Genomic DNA, 19,292 nt, shown 5'->3' with positions numbered 1-19,292 from the left:
GCTGGTATAGTTAGTTCAAATTCGAAAAAAATCAATTTTTGGTGAAAAAAATTGATACGGGGGGGGGGGGGTATACCCTAAAAATGAAAAATCCCAAATTTGGAAGGTCAATATCTCAGCTTCCATTAGCACTTTTAAAAAAATTTAAACGGTCTTGACTTAGTAGAAAAATGAGTTTTTCCGAATTTTCAAAGTGCTCTCAATCCCATAGTTTTGCTCGAATCCCGTTATAGCCCGATGTTTTCGTGATTTAGATGATAAAAACAAGACGCTGGTATAATTTCAGTGGTTTTAAGTTAGTTTGGTAACCTATTAATTAATATAGATACATATAATATTCAATTCCATCAAATGTAGAGGTCTTCCTTGTCAATGCACTTCCATATAATTTAATAAACCGGTGTAAAATAAAGAAATCTTGTGGCATGTTTACTTTGGTATATACAGTCAATAAAATCCTGTCAACAATCATAAATACGGCATGCATCAAACCCGACGACAAGTGTTCTGAGGTTCGGTAAATATTTACGTTGAAATATACACACAGCCCATACCCGCACACTCTCATTCAGGTATCCATTCTGTTTGGTTAATAATAATTTAACTTTTACGATGTGACTTGGTCAGAGACGAGAACAACCATTTTTTCTTAATTTTATTAAGTTAAACAGGTCAAATATTCTCAATTCATGCAATTTACCTTTTTTGGCTTGTAATGAATTGAATTCCCACTATTGCTTAAGCAAATTTCATTTGTGGATATAACACCTCCGCATTATTTGTTTTCTAGCCAATGAGTAAATACAAATAATTTAGGATTTTCAGGATTATGGTGCGTTTGTACGAGGACTTAGCAATATTATTTGTTTTATGTTTAGAACAATGCAAAATTTGCATATAAATTTCTAATGATAAAATATTTATCCTATAAAGCATATTTTCGGTCAATCCCATTACAAAAAGCAAATACTATATAAATTTGACGTTTAAGATACCAAGTGTCATTATTATCCCACACAAGTACATAAGTATGGACGGCCGAATGTATAAAAATAACAGAGAGTAAACTCGTTTTTAAGTGGTTCGTATTTAAATAATAATGTTTCTTGTGTGGGGACGTAACAGTGACAACGTGAAGTAGGCATTTCTTATATAGTTATGCAGATAAGAAATGCATAGAGTTAGCCACAGCAGGTCATAGAAATGCGTGTGTGTACTGCTTTTGCAATGGTTTGTTATGATAAGGTTCCGTTAAAGATAAAACACTACTTACATAAGGAACATTTTAGAGAAAAATATAGTAATGACTCGATTTATGCATAACTTAAATGGACACGATAAATGTTTATTTATAAATTTTTCAGTGCTTCAGCCAAAAGTGATAAAAATAATACATTTTAATTAGGCTAACAAATCTATCACAATTAACGGTTAAATATGCATAACCTAATTAAACACGATGAACATTTTCCTTTCAAATTTAACAAAAGCAGATCCAAGAAGGTATTTGAGTGTTATAAAATTCAAGTTTAATCCGTTTTTTAATTAAATATGGAACTTTCATTGTGCGAGCTTTAATAAAAAGCTTCACAAATATGTTTTCAGAAAATGGCATAATGCAAAAAAACGTAATTAACATTTTCCCTTTGAACTTAAGTTAGTAGACATTTTTTTTGTAATTTTCGTTGAGAGGTGTAAATGAGTTTTAATTAAAAAGAAGTCATATAAAATATTCCATTTTTATGCTTTTGTTTTTAAAATATTCGTTAATGCTTAGAGCATAAAAGGGAAGGAAAAAATATCAATTCAATTTATTTTTTTGTTTTCGTACGAATGTACAAATAGGGACATTCACACTAAGAATTATAATAAAAATTAAATAAATACCTCATATTAATCCCATCGTCGTATTGCACTTCAGAAAATAAGATAAAACTTGAGCCTTCACATCCAGTTTTACAACCTCTGGTGGCTTTTACGATTGTTCTTCCAAATGGCCGTAACCAATATCCATACGAGCTGAATCTATAATTTTATATTTGTCATTAAAGGCGACTCGGCTCGGTTATTAAATTTTAAAATAACTACTAATTAGATACGTGTAATATATACATGCATAAATGAATTGAACAGTTTTTGGTCGTAAAATGAATATTACTTTCTTATGACCTCTCTTATTACGGCTCTACAAAGAGGAAAGTTTAATTGGCATTTATGATAATAATGAAATTTTTTTTTTATTATATAGTACTCAAGATAATCCAGTTTTCCAAGAAATGGTGCCTCTCGAGACCTAAAATCCGACGTGCAACGTGTGTGTTTTAAAAGCATAAAAACCGTGCGACGTATAAAGGACCTCAGATTTATTAAATCTAAAATACAGAAATTTAGAATATAAACGAAAATTCGTCGCGAGCAGATGCACGCACGGAAATCCGTAAGAAAACCGTCGGCCTTAACTAATCACTGAATCGGTGGAACGATCCCGAGCCGATGGCATCTGTACATAGGGCCTAAAAACGATTTGAAACGGGTGAAAATTGAATGGATTTTTAAGAAATGAATGTAGGTGAGTGTGTTACCTTTCGAAAAAATGCGTCTTTTAATGTCACATTGGACACACAAGCTGATATTGTTTAGGCCCTTTGAGACGTTCGCCCTGTTATTTATCGACAACGGTGGTCTTTACATGCAATTGAACAAGACGTTTTATAATTGATTTTAATTTCAAAAAATTGAAATTTTGATAACGAGGCATGGAAAGTGTGCACATATAAATAACATTAGGCACAGCAAACTATTATATAAATATAATATTAAATAGAAAATTTATAGGACAAAGTCTGAAATGTGCATACTCACAGGCATTAACGAAATATGTTCAAATTGATTGATTAATTATAATACCTTGTAAATTAATAAAATATTTAACATATATACAGTTTGTCCGAAAAGTCAACGGTAATACTGAAAGAGCAACTCATAAGCATTGTTAAAATCATCTTGTGGGATTTTTTATTGTGACACCTCAAAAATTTATGCTTTTCAGATTTCTTATTAATCTTAAAATTAAACAGTGAAAATGTTTAAAATTAAAATTATTTCTAAAAAAATGTTGGCGCCCAACGTTTTTTTTTAAATTAATTTGCATACAATTATTATTAAATTTACCAAGAAAAAAGTTTTGTGCTAAATAAAAGAAAATTGTGGTGCATGATGCTTGTCTAATATTAAATACAAATCCACACTGAATTTTGAAATTAACAATGTAAATTTTGACAATGAAAATATAATAAAAAAATAATGCAAAAAAAGTTTTTTGGCGCCCAACGTATTTTTTTTATTAATTTGCTTACAATTATAATTATATTTACTAAGGTAACGTTTTGATTTTAATAAAAGGAAATTGTGTTGCACGATGATTGCCTAATATTAAATACAAAATCCTCAGTGGATTTTAAAATTAATAAAAATAAAACATACTTTTGAAACAGACTTTCGAGTGTCACACCTTAAAAATTCATATTTTTTTAATTTATTATTAAATTTGAGATTATTGGACGCAAATAGTTTAAAGCAAAAAAAGTGAAAATGTAAATAAAATTATTTTTTTGACCTCCTAATTATAATACCTTGTAAATTAATAAAATATTTAACATACATACAGTTTGTCTGAATAGTCAACGGTAATACTGAAAGAGCAACTCATAAGCATAGAAAAATCAATGATTTTTGTCAAAATCTTCCTGTGGGATTTTTTATTGTGACACCTCAAAAATTTATAATTTTCAGATTTCTTATTAATCTTAAAATTAATGTTTGCGAATAATTTAGAGCAAAAAATGTTCCAACAGTGAAAATGTTTTTAATTAAAATTAATAAAAAAATATTGGCGCCCAACGTTTTTTTTTTTTAATTAATTTGCTTATAATTGTAATTATATTTACTAAGAAAAAAGTTTTGAGCTATATAAAAGAAAAATGTGGTGCATGATGCTTGTCTAATATTAAATACAAATCCACATTGAGTTTTGAAATTATTAGTTGCAAATAATTTAAAGCAAAAAATGTTGAAATAGTGAAAATATAAGTAAAATTAATGCAAAACAAAAGGTTTTTTGGCGCCCAACGATTTTTTTGCTTACAATTATAATTATATTCACTAAAAATAATGTACTGATTTAAATAAAAGGAAATTGAGCTGCGCGATACTTCTCTAATATTAAATACAAAATCCTCATTGGATTTTAAAATTATTAAAAGTAAAACATAGTCTTGGATCAGATTTCCGATCGTCATACCTCAAAAATTAATATTTTAGATTTTTTAATAAATTTAAAATTAATGATTGCAAGTAATAATTTAAAGCAAAAAAATATTTTAATAGTGAAAATATCAATAAAATTAATATAAAAAAAAAAACGGTTTTTGGGGCTTAACGTGTTTTTTTTTTTGTTAATTTGCTTACAATTATAATTATATTCACCAAGAAAAAAAATGTTTTTTATAATAAAAGGAAATTGTTTTGCGCGATGCTTGTCTAATATTAAATATAAAATTTACATTGAATTTTAAATGCTTCACACTTCAAAACTTCAGATTTTTAAATTTACTTTTAAATTAAAGTTTAACAATGCAAATTTTGACAATGAAAATATATTAAAAAAATAATGCAAAAAAAATTTTTTGGCGCCCAACGTTTTTTTTTAATTAATTTGCTTACAATTATTATTATATTTGCTAAGGTAACGTTTTGATTTTAATAAAAGGAAATTGTGTTGCACGGTGATTGCCTAATATTAAATACAAAATCCTCAGTGGATTTTAAAATTAATAAAAGTAAAACATACTTTTGAAACAGACTTTCGAGTGTCACAACTTAAAAATTCATATTTTTTTAATTTATTATTAAATTTGAGATTATTGGACGCAAATAGTTTAAAGCAAAAAAAGTAAAAATGTAAATAAAATTATTTTTTTGACCTCCCAATTATAATACCTTGTAAATTAATAAAATATTTAACATACATACAGTTTGTCCGAATAGTCAACGGTAATACTGAAAGAGCAACTCATAAGCATAGAAAAATCAATGATTTTTGTTAAAATCAATTGTGGGATTTTTTATTTTGACGCCTTAAAAATTTACACTTTTTAGATTTCTCGAAGAAGAATTTTCAAGAACTTAAAATTAATGTTTGCATATAATTTAGAGTAAAAAATGTTCCAACAGTGAAAATGTTTAAAATTAAAATTTATTAAAAAAAATATTGGCGCCCAATGTTTTTTTTTAATTTTTTGCTAAATAAAAGAAAGTTGTGGTGCATGATGCTTGTCTAATATAAAATACAAATCCACATTGAATTTTGAAATTATTAGTTGCAAATAATTTAAAGCAATGTTTTGACAGTGAAAATATAAAAAAAATTAATGCAAAAAAAGTTTTTTGGCGCCCAACATTTTTTTTTGTTAATTTGCTTACAATTATAATTATATTTTCTAAGGTTTTGATTTAAATAAAAGGAAATTGTGTTGCACGATGGTTGCTTAACATTAAATACAAAATCCCCAGTGGATTTTAAAATTAATAAAAGTAAAACATACTCTTGGATCAGAATTTCGAGTGTCACACTTTAAAAATTCATATTTTTTAAATATTTTATTAAATTTGAGATTATTGGACGCAAATAGTTTAATGCAAAAAAAGTGAAAACGTAAATAAAATTAGTTAAAAAAAAGGTTTTTTGGCGCCCAACGTTTTTCTGTTAACTGCTTATAATTATATTAACCAAGATAAAAGTTTTATTTTAATTAAAAGGAAATTTTATTGAAAGATGGTTGCCTAATATTAATTTACAAAATTCTCAATAAAAGCATAACATTAAATATTTTGATATTGCTTTATTTTACAAATTTATTTTAATTAAAAAAAAAGGAAGTGGTGGTTAATGTTTTCAAGTTATAAAGGGCTCACAAAAACACAATTCCTCTGCATCACTCTTAAAACTGCCAAGACCTACTGGGTTAATTTTTTGTTTGAAAAATTGAGTGAGTACCTTTGTGTATCTATTCTTGAACCAATATGGTGTCATTTAGCCAGACTTCTGTTATAACAACCACATAAAAGAAATAGTTACCAAGTCCTTTAATTTTACTTTAAAACCTTGAATATTTTGAGCATTAATGGCTAGTGAGAAGGGCATTTTTAAATGTAGGAATCTTTAGATATGATTTGTTATTGATAAACAGAATTTTATAAGCATTGGGAATTTTCTCAAAGATTCAATGCATTGCAGTAATCAATTTTTAAGGATTCAACAATAGGGTCTTAAAAATCTGAAAGAGGTCCAGAGGATTTTAAACTAGAGATAATTTTCACATGCAAAGAAAAAGGCACTTTTAAACTGTAATATACATTTTTGACATTTTAATATAAATTACTGCGGTTCTAATTAACACCATAAAAAGAAAATCCCATTTCAAGTGCATTTTTCTTAATTTTCACATAATATTATAAATTCGCGTTCGTATGCAAAAAAAGTGCCTTATCTGCATAATCCCGCACTGAATGTTCAACCGTTCATGGCGTTCACTAGTGACCCAATTATAACTTTATTATACAATTTCGCAACAATGTTTTCTTTCGCTTCTTTCGACATTTTTAATTTCCTATTACAAAGTGTCACTTTAATTTTACACTTCATGGCTCACACTAATGACTACTTTTTGCCTCGGAAAGTGTGAAGAAAATTAGAATATCAAAGTCGCGTGTAACGGACATTAGCCATGCTTTTTTTCCTTGCCTTCGCTTTTATTATTTTATATTCGTCGTAAATTTTAAATTTATGAAATAGGAATAATTTTTTAAAGAAAGTAATTTTTCTTTTAATATTAAAGTGTGTTTCGATTTGGGTGGTCTAAGTATTTTGATTAAGTCAGCAGCGTCAAGTATTATCGAGTCTACTCGGGTCAAAAGTTATCAAAAAAAGCTCCCAACTTAAGGCAACAAATAACTGTTGACATGAGACAAAATTCTGATAATCTGATAAATTTAACATATTCTTATAGAAAATCTATGAGTATTTTATAAAAGGGCTATGGATCTTTACTCCTAAAGATCTAGAAGTCTTAATGCTAAAAATTCAGCGTTTTTCCTTACACAACACTTTTCAATTTGCTTGCTAATGGTTGGTTTAAAAAAATAACACGCAGAGGGGTAGAAAATAAACTTCGACAGCGGCCTAAGAGGCTTTTTTTTTGCAGGTAGCTGCTCTGAATATTAAGCTCCTAAAAAGCCCTCGTGAGTTTTTACACTTTTGACCTTAATAGAAGATAAATTTTAATTTAGAAACTCAAAAAGTTTCCTTAGTGAATTAACAATTTTCAATTTAAAAACCCACAAATCTCGTAACAGTATATTACTAGCTTATCATTACGGTCGTTTTTACAACAGGCAATAATTTATTTAACGGGAAATGGCTCGCATTGTTCAAATAAGTAGCAACCATGCGAGTGTAGCCATGTCCTTATAAGCCCCATTATATTATAGTTATGGTATAGTTATGCACATTTTCTTTTATCTTGGCATGCAACAAGCTAGTAAATAAAATTAAAAACAATTTGCACACTAATTAGAACTTACCGTTGTTATTGTTTTCGTTGGGAGAAAGTTGCATATGTTCATGAACTAGTTGGGCAACAATAAGAAATGGCGCAATAAATATAAGAAAACCAAAAAGTGTCTCGGTTAAATAAAAACTCATATTAATATATACGTTTCTAAATAAATGATTGAACAGTTATACATTAACTTCAAAAGACGTTCATTAAAATATAAAATCTGAAATAAATGTAACAACGACATGGTGGAAGTATAGAATCAAGTGATTAAGCGTCGACAAAATTCCCGTTATGGCCACGTCCGGAGTAGAATCCGATATAGAAAAAGAAGTATACTGCATCAGACAGCAATTTTCCGTTTTCTATTAAAATTCGCCGCCAACCAGCTGAGAATATCGGCCCTAACTTCACTCGTCAGCGTTTTAATGAAGCTGAAATGCACCGATTGGAATGTCGTTCATTTTCTCTCCATTTATTTACTGTTATTGGGTTAAATTTACATTCATAGTCGAAGAATTCATATTAAGGAACGCGAAAATTCGTGTGAAGCTGTTTACGACACACGTCTCTGGGTCATTTAAATTACCGATAAAACAGTTATTGTTATATGGATGTGAGCTACAGGCTGCAGATCGATCGATACATAAATTCGCCTTTGTTCAAAATCTCCATCTCAAATCAATATCCCGTAATTGACGTTTTACTCAATCCAATTTAGCCGAAACTTGTCCGCGGATTCCTTCGCGGATGATCAGGGATGGGACTTGAATCGATATTTTAGGTACATTACAAGTACCACCCATGGAAATTATAGACTAGCTGTATTTACTTTATTACGTCCTGATTTCAAGTATGCATAACTTAAATGCATATGACGCGCCATTTGTTATGTTGGGATTAAATGTCGTTTATCCCTAATTAATTATATTTATTAAAATATATTGAAATATATGCATAGTTATGTAAGAATACAATTTAGTACAATGGTGAGTGAGGCAATAATGGATAAAATTAAATGAGGAATCGCGGGATCGTGGATAACTGTAGTGGAAATTTACCTAAGAAATCTGCAAAAAAACCCAAGTATCTTGTATTCGAAGATTTCCGTCAAAAAGTGATCAAATGCAAAAAAACTGTTGGGCGCCAAAAGTGAACACTTGCTGGATTATTCTGCGGAAAGCCTTTTTAAGCCTAATAACTGAATTAGCTGCAAGGACTCTGTTTTTTTATTCCAGGTGCTTCTGGATTTAAATATTACATAAAAAAGTACCTTTTTAAAGGTTATTGATAACGCACCGATTGCTATATTGCGGGTAAAAGTCATTTATTGGTAATTAATTTCGATTATTAAAAATGATCCTGCAAAATGACAGTAACATGTAAATAAAATAAGTAAGTAGGTAACAAGTATATAAAGTATGGTGATCCCTTATGTTTTTTTCCTTTACTTTTTTCTTTGGTTTTCTGGTTGCCCTGCCCTGAAGAAGCCAAAAAGCAGAAACACGTGTCGGCAGGTACCACCTTTTTCTGTTCTGCTTCCAGTCTTATGGATCCTGATAAAAGAAATTTTTTTTATATTTGACTCTCCGTGCTATGCCTAATTTTTTTGAAAGTCTCTTTGGTCTAATTTTTATTAGTTTGATGAAACAATTAATTAAGCGATACCTTGTGCAATATAGGTTATTGCTAACATATGGCGAAGATATCCTGGAGAAATGATTACTAGTGTTTGGAGTTAGTCCAGTTACGTAAAAATATAATTTATTGATGAGGCAGTAAGGGAGAAATGAAATGAAGTAGAGACAAATAAATGCATTCTAATCAATTAATTTATATCGTAAAAAAATGGAAAAAACTATTTCAGAAGACTATTGTCTGCAAAAAAATCTATATACTTTCAACAATACCCAAATTTTCGCCAAAACTTATTAAACGCAAAAAACTGTTGGGCGCCAAAAATAAACACTTTTTAGATTTTTTTGCAGGAAAACTTTATTGTTAAGGTTAATAGTTGATGTTCCTAATCAGCTGCAAGGATTTAAATAAAATAATGAATTTTGCTAATACGCCTATTTAAAAATGAAAAAACATACAACAGATACGCCTTGCTTTCGAGAAATAAAATTTTTCACGTTTCACTTGAAAACCTTAAAGTTATGTGAGAAAAGTGTGGATATAAAAACTATTGATTTTTTTATCACCTATAATTTTCTTAAAAATAATTTTTTCTCAGGAAACCATTTTTTGAAAAAAAAACATTTTTTATTAATCCTGCCGTTACCCCCCCACCCACCCCACACAACTTACCAATAAGAAATTGTTTTCAAAAATCATTGTTTTCCAAATGAATACGTATGAGTAATACCTCGTTTCGTCATTAATATTTAATATAAAAACACAGTTTGTTTATTTAAATTTTATATAATTATGTATATGAAAATATTAAATATTTAATACGGAAACAGTGCTATTGAATTGGATAATATGGACGAAAAACGGTGATTTTTCAAAAGAATTTCTTACTGGGAAAATGTTTGGGGTGGGTGGGGGGACAAGGATTATGTTGATGAAAAACAATGTTTTTGCAGCAAATATATATTCAATATTTAATATAATAACACTATTTATTTAAATATAATATAATTTTATATATAAATGTTAAGTATAAAAACAGCGTTATTATATTGGATAATATGGACAAAAAACGGTGACTTTTCAGAATTTTTTTAAATGGAAAAATTTTCCTATTTCTATAAACAGAATCCTATATGATATCCGTATATTCTACAATTTTATTTACTTGAATCCTGCTTTGTGTCATATTTTAACAATTTTTTCAGCATACTTTAGTTCGAAGTAGTTCTGTAAACACAAAAACATTTTGTAATGCAGAGGACCTTTTTTTTAGTAACCAAATTATTATTATTGCCCCTAGACGGTGAATTAATGTTTATTCGTTTACTTGTATTCTAAGTCCATTATAAAACTCTTTTACCTTAATACCTCAAAAATCCATCATTTTAGCCTCAATATTAGAATATTTTTGCCATATATTCATAAAATGTAAAAAACTGTTGGGCGCCAAAATTACAACTTATCCCAAGTAACTCGATAACGTAGACCCGGCTCTACCATTAGAATGATTGTGTCGCTCAGTTCCTAATGGGCATCATTGCAAGATTGACGTGCAGGTGGGCTTCGTAGTACCGGGTTCTTTTCCTGTCGTCATTGTCGAGACATTGCGCGGGTTAAAGGCCACGACTCGGATCAGAGCTTGCTTTAAATCAATCAAATTATTATTGTAGCGGCCTCGAATGCCGTGCCTATTAAAGAAAAATCAATAATAACTACTCTTTTGTATCCTTTTTCACTGAGAGAGTCCTCCTCGTAATAATAACGTGAATAGGACATCGTTTGGAGAACTGCTACAAACGAAATAATCTAAATTATTGCACCCTATAGACTCTGTTTTGTAATTACGTAATATTCAGGAAGGAATTAGCGATCTTTATTAATTGACAGAAGGGTTGATGAATGCCTGCAGTCAAAGGAACATGTAATTTAAACATGGGGTTAGTTAGTCGTAATTATGGGTGTGTAGATTACTACAGTCTACGGGTTTTGTTTTCTTGATGTACGGCAAACTATACGGTGATCATTCCTCGGTGACATTTAATAAGGGGTTTGAAAACACATTTGGGGTTGCTAGAGTAACTAGTCTTGACGCTGGAGCTATATAGGGTGTCCTTGGTTTAATACTGATTATGTGTTTGTGAAATTATTAGGAGCATTAAAACGAGGAAAAAGGAAGAAAATTTATAATGATGTTGGATAGGGCTTTATTCGATAGAGAAAAGTAGTTTTTTTCAATAATGTAATTAATTTTTAAAAGTCAGTTGTCACTTTGATCCTAAGTTTAAATTTTTTTAAAAAAATTTTTACAAACATTTTTATGTTTCTTAGAAGCTATATTTGACTAAAATAGTGAACAAGAACAGCAATGTTATTTACTCGTGCCAAAGTAAGAAACCATAAATCCAAGCCGTTTCAAGTAAAAATAATCGACCTAATTAGGTTTGAAAATGTACGCAAAGCAAACTTCTTCGCAACCTACTTTCTAGGTTGCCATTCATCTTCCACCTGAAGCCGTAATAATTTGGTTTTACCTCGTCGGCATCCCGCCCTCTTGTTTAATTAACGGAACCGCATTAACAATAAAAATAGAGTAATAATCCGGGCTCGAGTAACTTTAAATTAAAATTTAATTCCCGAATTAAAGGTAGCCCCGGTGTTCAAGGAAATTGATAGTGCGGTCTGGCGTGGGCCTCCCGCCAGCTTTACGATTGCTAGTCCTTAATTTGGTTTCGACGGATTTTCAACTATTATAATGAAATGCCGAACTTAGTATAGCTGGGCACCTACTCCGATTAAATAACAAACTGCCGGGCGAAAAGCCTCCGTTTGTTTTCACTTTAAACTATACACATTTTTTACTACAGAAAGGTCCAAACAAATACTTTGACACTTTTAAATTTTCTAACAAAAAACAGCATACAAACCTGAAAAAACCCCGCTTTAATATTATCCCCCTATCTTAATTACAAGAACTCAATTCCCCATTCCCCCATAGGCATGTCAAGGCATAACCAGTCGCCAAACAAGACGGCCGGAATCTGACATAAAAAGCAAATAAGCAAACACTAATTGGGTTATACAGGGTGGGGACTGAGTTTCTTTTTTAATTGCCGACGTAGTTGTAGGAGTATTTTTGTCCTTAAGGGTTTTCGCTGACTTCGAATGAACGCGAGGTGAAATGAAGCCGATTGCTTTCGAGATTAACGGTTCGCGTTGCGTACGCAGGCTTAAATTAGAGCGGAATTTTCAGTATAAACCAGGGATTGCATCTACAATTTAATCTCAGGAAATAATGGAATCATTTAAATTTGATAGTTGAAGTTATTAACTGACAAAAATGGGGTGATGCCTCGAATGTTTCTGTCAAGTGAACCTGAGCCAAGCCGATCCGAGCCGAGCCTGAGCCGAGCCAAGCAGCTATTACTATTATTAGCAATATAGACAATCTGAGTGAAGTGTTGTTGTTTTACTATGAATGTTTTAATAAATATAAATACACATTTAGTGCTCAATTTAATATGGACCAGTAAAATATCTAAGGAGATAGCGTAGGTGTTATTTTTTTTAATTATTTAAAACACCTTCAATTTAAGTAATTTATTTAATTATCTAAGAAATTTAATAAAATTTTTAAGTATTTTGTCAAGTTAAGAAAAGGGCATTTTCATTGACAAATATAATGTATGTATTATAGAAAAAATAAACCAAAATTTAAAAAAAAAATCGATACGAAGTCAGAAAAAAGCGAATATTTAAAAAAAAACAATTTTTAAATTTTATTTTTTTTTAATGAAAACAGTAAAAGTATTATAGGGAATTGTATCAAATAGTGTTCTACGAAAAAAAGAGGGTATACTTATGTATTACTTTATTTTAACGGGGTTAATAGAGATAAACTTATGACTAAAATAATACATCAGACAGAGATAAATCGATATAAACCTGAATATTTTAATTTTTCTTTATACTTTGTTTTTTATAATTTTATTCTGTGTTTATTTTTTTTCGGTTCATACTTCCTATATATGAAAAAAAAATAATTAGATTTTGAAATTTGAATTAGCTTTAATAAGTTTGACAGGGATAAATTTATGACTAAAATAATGAATCAGACAGAGGTAGCTAGATAGAAATCTGGATTTTTTTTTATGTTAATAATTTCTATATAAACATCTAATTTTTGAAATTTGAATGGTTTTGACAGAGATAAACTTATGAATTAAATAATACATTAGGCAGGGGTAAATAGATAGAAGCCTGGAATGTTTGGATTTTCTTGAATGTCTTTTGCTTTATCATTTTATTCTTTATTTAATATTTTTCGGTTCATAATTCTTACATATTAAAAAAAATTAAGTTTAAACAACGTATCACACAGAGATAGATATATAAATATTTAAAAAAAGCGCAATATGTTTTTTAAATATTTTTTTTCTTTATTTCACCCTTTATTTTAATTTTTTTGTCAATATTTATGAAAATAATTTTTGTTTTATATTTTTTGGTAAATTGGAAAAAATTGTTTTTTTTATAGACTTTTAACAGCATAATGAGCTTAACAAAGGTTAACTTATGGAGAGAATAATGTGTCAGATAGAGACGCGTAGAAGGATTGTATTGAGAAAAAAATTAATTGTGTATAATTTTTTTATGATTTTTTTTAATTTTTTACCAATCATTTGTTTAATGGATTTTTCACGTTTTTGCATTTAATTAAAATTATAAAAATCGGCTATTTTTCTGTTTTATTATACAACCTGTTCACAATAAAGAAACACGTCTAAATAAAAATAAAAATATTAAAATTTGATAAATATTTAACTACAAAAGTATATTTAAATTTTTTTGAAGCATAATTACTAAGTTTTAGGTCATATTTAATATACTGAAAGTTGATTTCTCTTTTTATCTTAATTCCTTAAAATTTATTTAATTTCATTTATAATTAATTGAATTATAAGCAAATTTTTAAATAAAAAATAATTTATGAAAGCAAATGCTCTTCGTATCCATTTAAGTTATGCATAATTTTATTCCAATTTGTGCGTTTTCTTTAATTAATAAAATTCTGGTCTGCAAATCCTATTAAACCAAAAAAGTTCCTCGTGTGCATTTAAGTTGTGAATAGCTTTAATTAATTTATGGGGCGTTACTGTAAATTTAAACAATACAATGATTAGATCCTAGAATAATCTCTTCTTTGGGTGTCTATAAAAGTTTTCATCCACTTTTTTTAAATAAATAAGAAAAAAATTAATTTTTTAGAAAATTGCTTAAAATCGACCTAAATAAATGACACTAATAATAAATATGGATTTCTAGGATTAAATCTGAAATCTCAGGATTCAATCTCGCAATCTCAAAGTCCTGGGATCCCTGCGAAAAAATTACAAAAAAATTACATTCTTTTGAATTTCTTTAATTTATTTTCCAGGCCTAATTAGAGCAGATTCCTTAGTTTAAACTCACGTAAATTTTATTTTAATGAAAGAAATGAAATTTATAGAAATTTAAGAGATATTCACATAAAATAATAAAACAAAAGAAAAAAGAAAAATTGCCTTTAAATCAGCAATCTTTTCACATTAATACAAGTCAAAGTACACAATGAACAGTTAAACAAAAACCAGCCTGAATGGCAATCATTAAAAACGAAGAAAATTCCAAAACAAATCACGTACTTCTTCTTCAAACTCCGGAGATTTTTTTAAATCAGGGGCTGTTTTTTTTTTGCTACCTTCCCGAGTAGCGAAAACGTTTTGTTTGGTAAATGGCACACTTTCCGAGATATTAATTCTGGTCTTTAGTACTTGTCAAGTCTAGATCTATCGCGAGAAAAAAAAACATATTTGAATTGCAAATGAGGGGACCCCATCCAGACTTAACGCCGGTAGCGGAAAAATTGCTTTTTTTCCCCTTATGCCAGAAAGGGAATAAGCAGACAGTCATTAGGAATCTGGATAGTTTCAGGAAAATACAAATTTTATTGTTTTCGGAGGACCCTCGTGCCTTGTTCTTAATTAGGGCTTTATTATTATGGGGCAATGTGTATGAGCAACATTTTTACCATTTTCCACTATAGAAAAAAAAACTTTTTAAAATGAGTGCCTGATATAACTTATTGTAATTTTTGGCATAATTTAAATGGATATGATTCCTATTTTTCTTTTTTTTTAGTTATTAGCTAATATATTTTAATAACTTCTTTTTTTACCTTTTTTATTTTTCACAATTTCTCACAGCCTCTCCCTCCTATATTTTTATGAAATTATGTGTCTAATGAATTTTTTTCACTTGATAGTATTGCATAACTTAAATGGATACGATTACATTTTATATTTATTAGCTTTTGACTTAATCCTTATTATTTTAAAACAAAGAAAATTAGTTAAGAAAATGTAAATTTGATTTTATTGCGAAATTAAGAAAAGATAGTAATTAATCTTTATGCATTTTTAATTGCAAATTCTCAATTAGTTTAATTTATTTTATTAAGTAATCTTTTTGCTTATTTTATTTTTAGTGTAAAATATTTTTTTACATTTTCTTACGGTCCCTCCCTCTAGGAAAAATGTATATTTTTATTAAATTATTTTATATATAATGTAACTTATATTATTTTTTAATTGATAGTATAGCATAACTTAAATGGACACGATTACATTTTATTTTTGTTCATATAAATTTAGTTAAAAAAATGCAAATCTGATTTTATTAAAAAACTATGAAGAAATTACGTTAAATTAATTTATGCATTTTTAATTGCAGATTTTTGATTATTAAAATAAATTTTTGATATTTTCGCTTTCTGTATAGAAATCGCATAATTTTATGAAATTATTTTTTAAAAGATACTATAGCATAACTCAAATGGATACGACTCCATTTTTTAAATTTTAATGTACTTTTACATGTGTATATAGCAAACTCCTCAGCAGGTTTCAAGCAGTGCCTTATCAATTTACTTACTTGAATTATGCTGAAATAAATAACAATACCTTTGTTTGGACCCTAATGCAGTAGCATCCAATTTAATAAAAAATCATGAGATGATTATCACCCTCAGACCGTTCTACACATGTTCAAAAGCAGAAAAAAAACAACATCCTTTTAAAATAAATTCTATATACTTTTGCACCTTAGTCAGTTAAAAGCAACCTCTGGAGAACATTAAAAAGGCATTTTATTATAGAAAACATCGCAGCTGTTATCAAAAAAAAATCTGAACCACAGGACGCGTCAAATATTTTGACCTTGTTTTAATGTCGAAAATTGTCATATGGTGTCAACGACTAGTGATCTTGACTCCCTTTTTTTTACTATTAAGGGATGTTAGCACCATTGGCGTAGGGAGTTTAAAAAAAAGTATTTAAATGACCATCTGAAGCCGGTCAGAGCGGCATCATGAAACGCGTACCGATGCCGCAACAAATTATATTCTAATTTTCCGGCATATATCAAAACATTCCATTAAACAAACGAATATCGCATTTCATGACAAAACATAATTCATGCAATTAGCCACGAGCGAGCGGCCTCAATCACTGGCTATGGCAACATGGCCGGCAAAAGACAGATTGCGCACAGTCCTGTCCGATCAACTATTAAATTAGATTGATTGCTCTTTTCTGCTTTAAAAACGAAAATATTTACTGATTCGGTGGAACTGAGCATAAATAATTGAGGAGGGAAGTTAACCCGACGATGACGTTGTCGATACATACGTTTTTTAGGATCTCACATGACTAGCTGAACAGAGTCAATCAATAAGAGTTGGTTTAAAATCACTGGAATAATAATTTATGTTAAGGAATCCTAGAGCTAGTGGAATATATATAATTTCATAATTTTTAATATTTTCTTTACATTTCGTACTAAATTAGGGCAAAGAAGGACACAATTTACACTCATATATTTTTTTTTACTTAAATTTATGGCATAACTTAAATGGATACCAATTTCACTTTTTTATTTCTATTCTTTCTTTAAATTTAAGGACTTACTTATTTATTTATTTAGTTCTAAAATATTCATGGAAAACTAAAAAATTACATTTTTGGATGATATCTTCTGTATGAATGATGGATCTATCTTTCGTTTTTTTCGTAGAGCTTTTAGAGAAAATACATAATAAAAATACAACCAAATGATCTAAATTTTTTGTGTTTTCTTCAAAAATCTATAATTTTCAGTTTTTCATCCAACCTTCAATTTTTTTTTAATTCTCCATAATTAATTTTCCATTAAATAAACCAAAAATCAGAACGCTATTTCTATTTTCTTTACTAAGTAATACATTAAACCATGAATATGAGAATCCATTTTATTAGAATGTGGACATCTTTTCTAAATTCATAAAATAATATTCAACAATTAACAAAATAGACCCAACATCTGAAATACCTGGATTTTTTTACAAAAAGTGTTGTTATTAAAGAACCCTTTTAAATATTTACTAAAATCATGAATTGAAGAAAAAATAAATTAAATCAAAATCAAAAGCTTAGTTCCTATAATCAGTTTGGATTAAAACTGTGCAAACTTTAGAAAATTCACTAGAACCAATTTTTTAAAAATTCTAATCCCTTAATACTAAAAAAAGCAGGCTGTTAGAAGTTTTAACCACATATAAATAAATAATTATATATAGATACTTTAAATTAATTTTTCTTGATTTTATCAAAAATTCTAGAGTAAATTTTTTTCGATATAGTATGATATGGCATAACTTAAATGGATACGGTGAGAAGTGCTATGGAAATATGCCAATGTTTTAATAATTTTTAACATTGTCTTTCGATTTCGTATTAAATTATAGCAAAAAAGGACTTTTTTTTTAGGAATATATGTGCCCGGTAATTTTTTTTTAATTTAATTGAAATCATAGCATAACTTAAAAAAACACGATTTGCACTTTTTTATTTTTTTATTTAGTAGCTTTTAACGTATCCATACATATATTAAATTAAATTTATGGCATAACTTAAATGGACACGAAGTTACCTTTTTTATTTTTTAACTTATTTATTTAGTGTTTACAAATAGGTAAAAATTGCAACAAACTTTTTTTTAATTTTAATCAGTTTTTAACCAGCTTTAGTGCTTAGTTAATGCTATAAATGTAAAACAATTTTTGACAAAATATAGGTCGCACCAAAATAATAACTGACAAAAATATGAAAAATAGAAAAATACACAATTTAAAAAAAATGCAATTTTTCCATATATCAAATCTTTGTAAGTTCTTAAAAAATACTGTTAATAAATCAGGATATAATATATTTTTTAAATGTATTAATATTAATTTTTCTTGATTTTATTTCAATTTCTAAAGTCAAAGAAAGCAAAATATAATTTTTGTATATTAGGATTTAAATACTTAAAAGGACAGAAATACTTTTTTTATTTCTAAGGTTTTTAAATATATTGTCAATTTTCATTATATTAATTATTATTTTTTTATAATTTCATATTAAATTCTAAAGTCAAAAAAGGCATTTTTTATATATTTTAGGCTTATTTCTCTGCAGCAAAACTATGGCATAACTCAAATGGATACGATCTCAGTTTTCCTATTTTTCAGTTTTCTTATATTTCATTTTATTAGAAACATTTTAAATTAAGATTAACCAAAGTAGAATTATGACTTAAGTGCTTGACAAACACATCCATATTTAGACCTCAAATATAATTAATAAATAGTAAAAACAAAATTCCTGTTAAATTTTTTAATTAAAGACAAAAGAGTAGAAAGTATAGCGATATATTATCTAGAAATAAGAAGACTAATTTGACGATAATTCTCAATGACGTAGTATCCTAAAAAGTAGAAAAATACCCGGATTAAGGTTAGTACCGATCTAAAAACTCTCAGTTCAAGTGAAGAATGATTACAGTAACCTAAAAACTAAGACCTACCCAACCGCACACCTGAACTCATAAAGCATAACCGTTTCAGAAGCACACAATCTGCATAAACTATCAAACAGAATATTTTATACAGTACGTAAATATAACAATAAAATGAAAGTTTCACCT

The 19,292-nt window shown here is 28.3% G+C and overlaps 1 long non-coding RNA gene across 1 annotated transcript in view; it reads right to left on the bottom strand.

Moving 5' to 3' along the window:
* The window catches only part of LOC126748559 (uncharacterized), a 139,011-nt gene that overhangs the window by 47,923 nt on the left and 71,796 nt on the right, over positions 1 to 19,292 (bottom strand). The window contains exon 2 of the long non-coding RNA XR_007664766.1: positions 1,888 to 2,025. This is a non-coding gene — a long non-coding RNA (uncharacterized LOC126748559). The remainder of the gene's footprint in view (positions 1 to 1,887; positions 2,026 to 19,292) is intronic.

This window comes from Anthonomus grandis, chromosome 22, assembly GCF_022605725.1.
Source record: "Anthonomus grandis grandis chromosome 22, icAntGran1.3, whole genome shotgun sequence".
NCBI classification, from domain to species: Eukaryota; Metazoa; Arthropoda; class Insecta; order Coleoptera; family Curculionidae; genus Anthonomus; species Anthonomus grandis.
The sequence above is the reverse complement of the archived record's forward strand: the minus strand, read 5'-3'. Positions and strand labels throughout refer to the sequence as shown.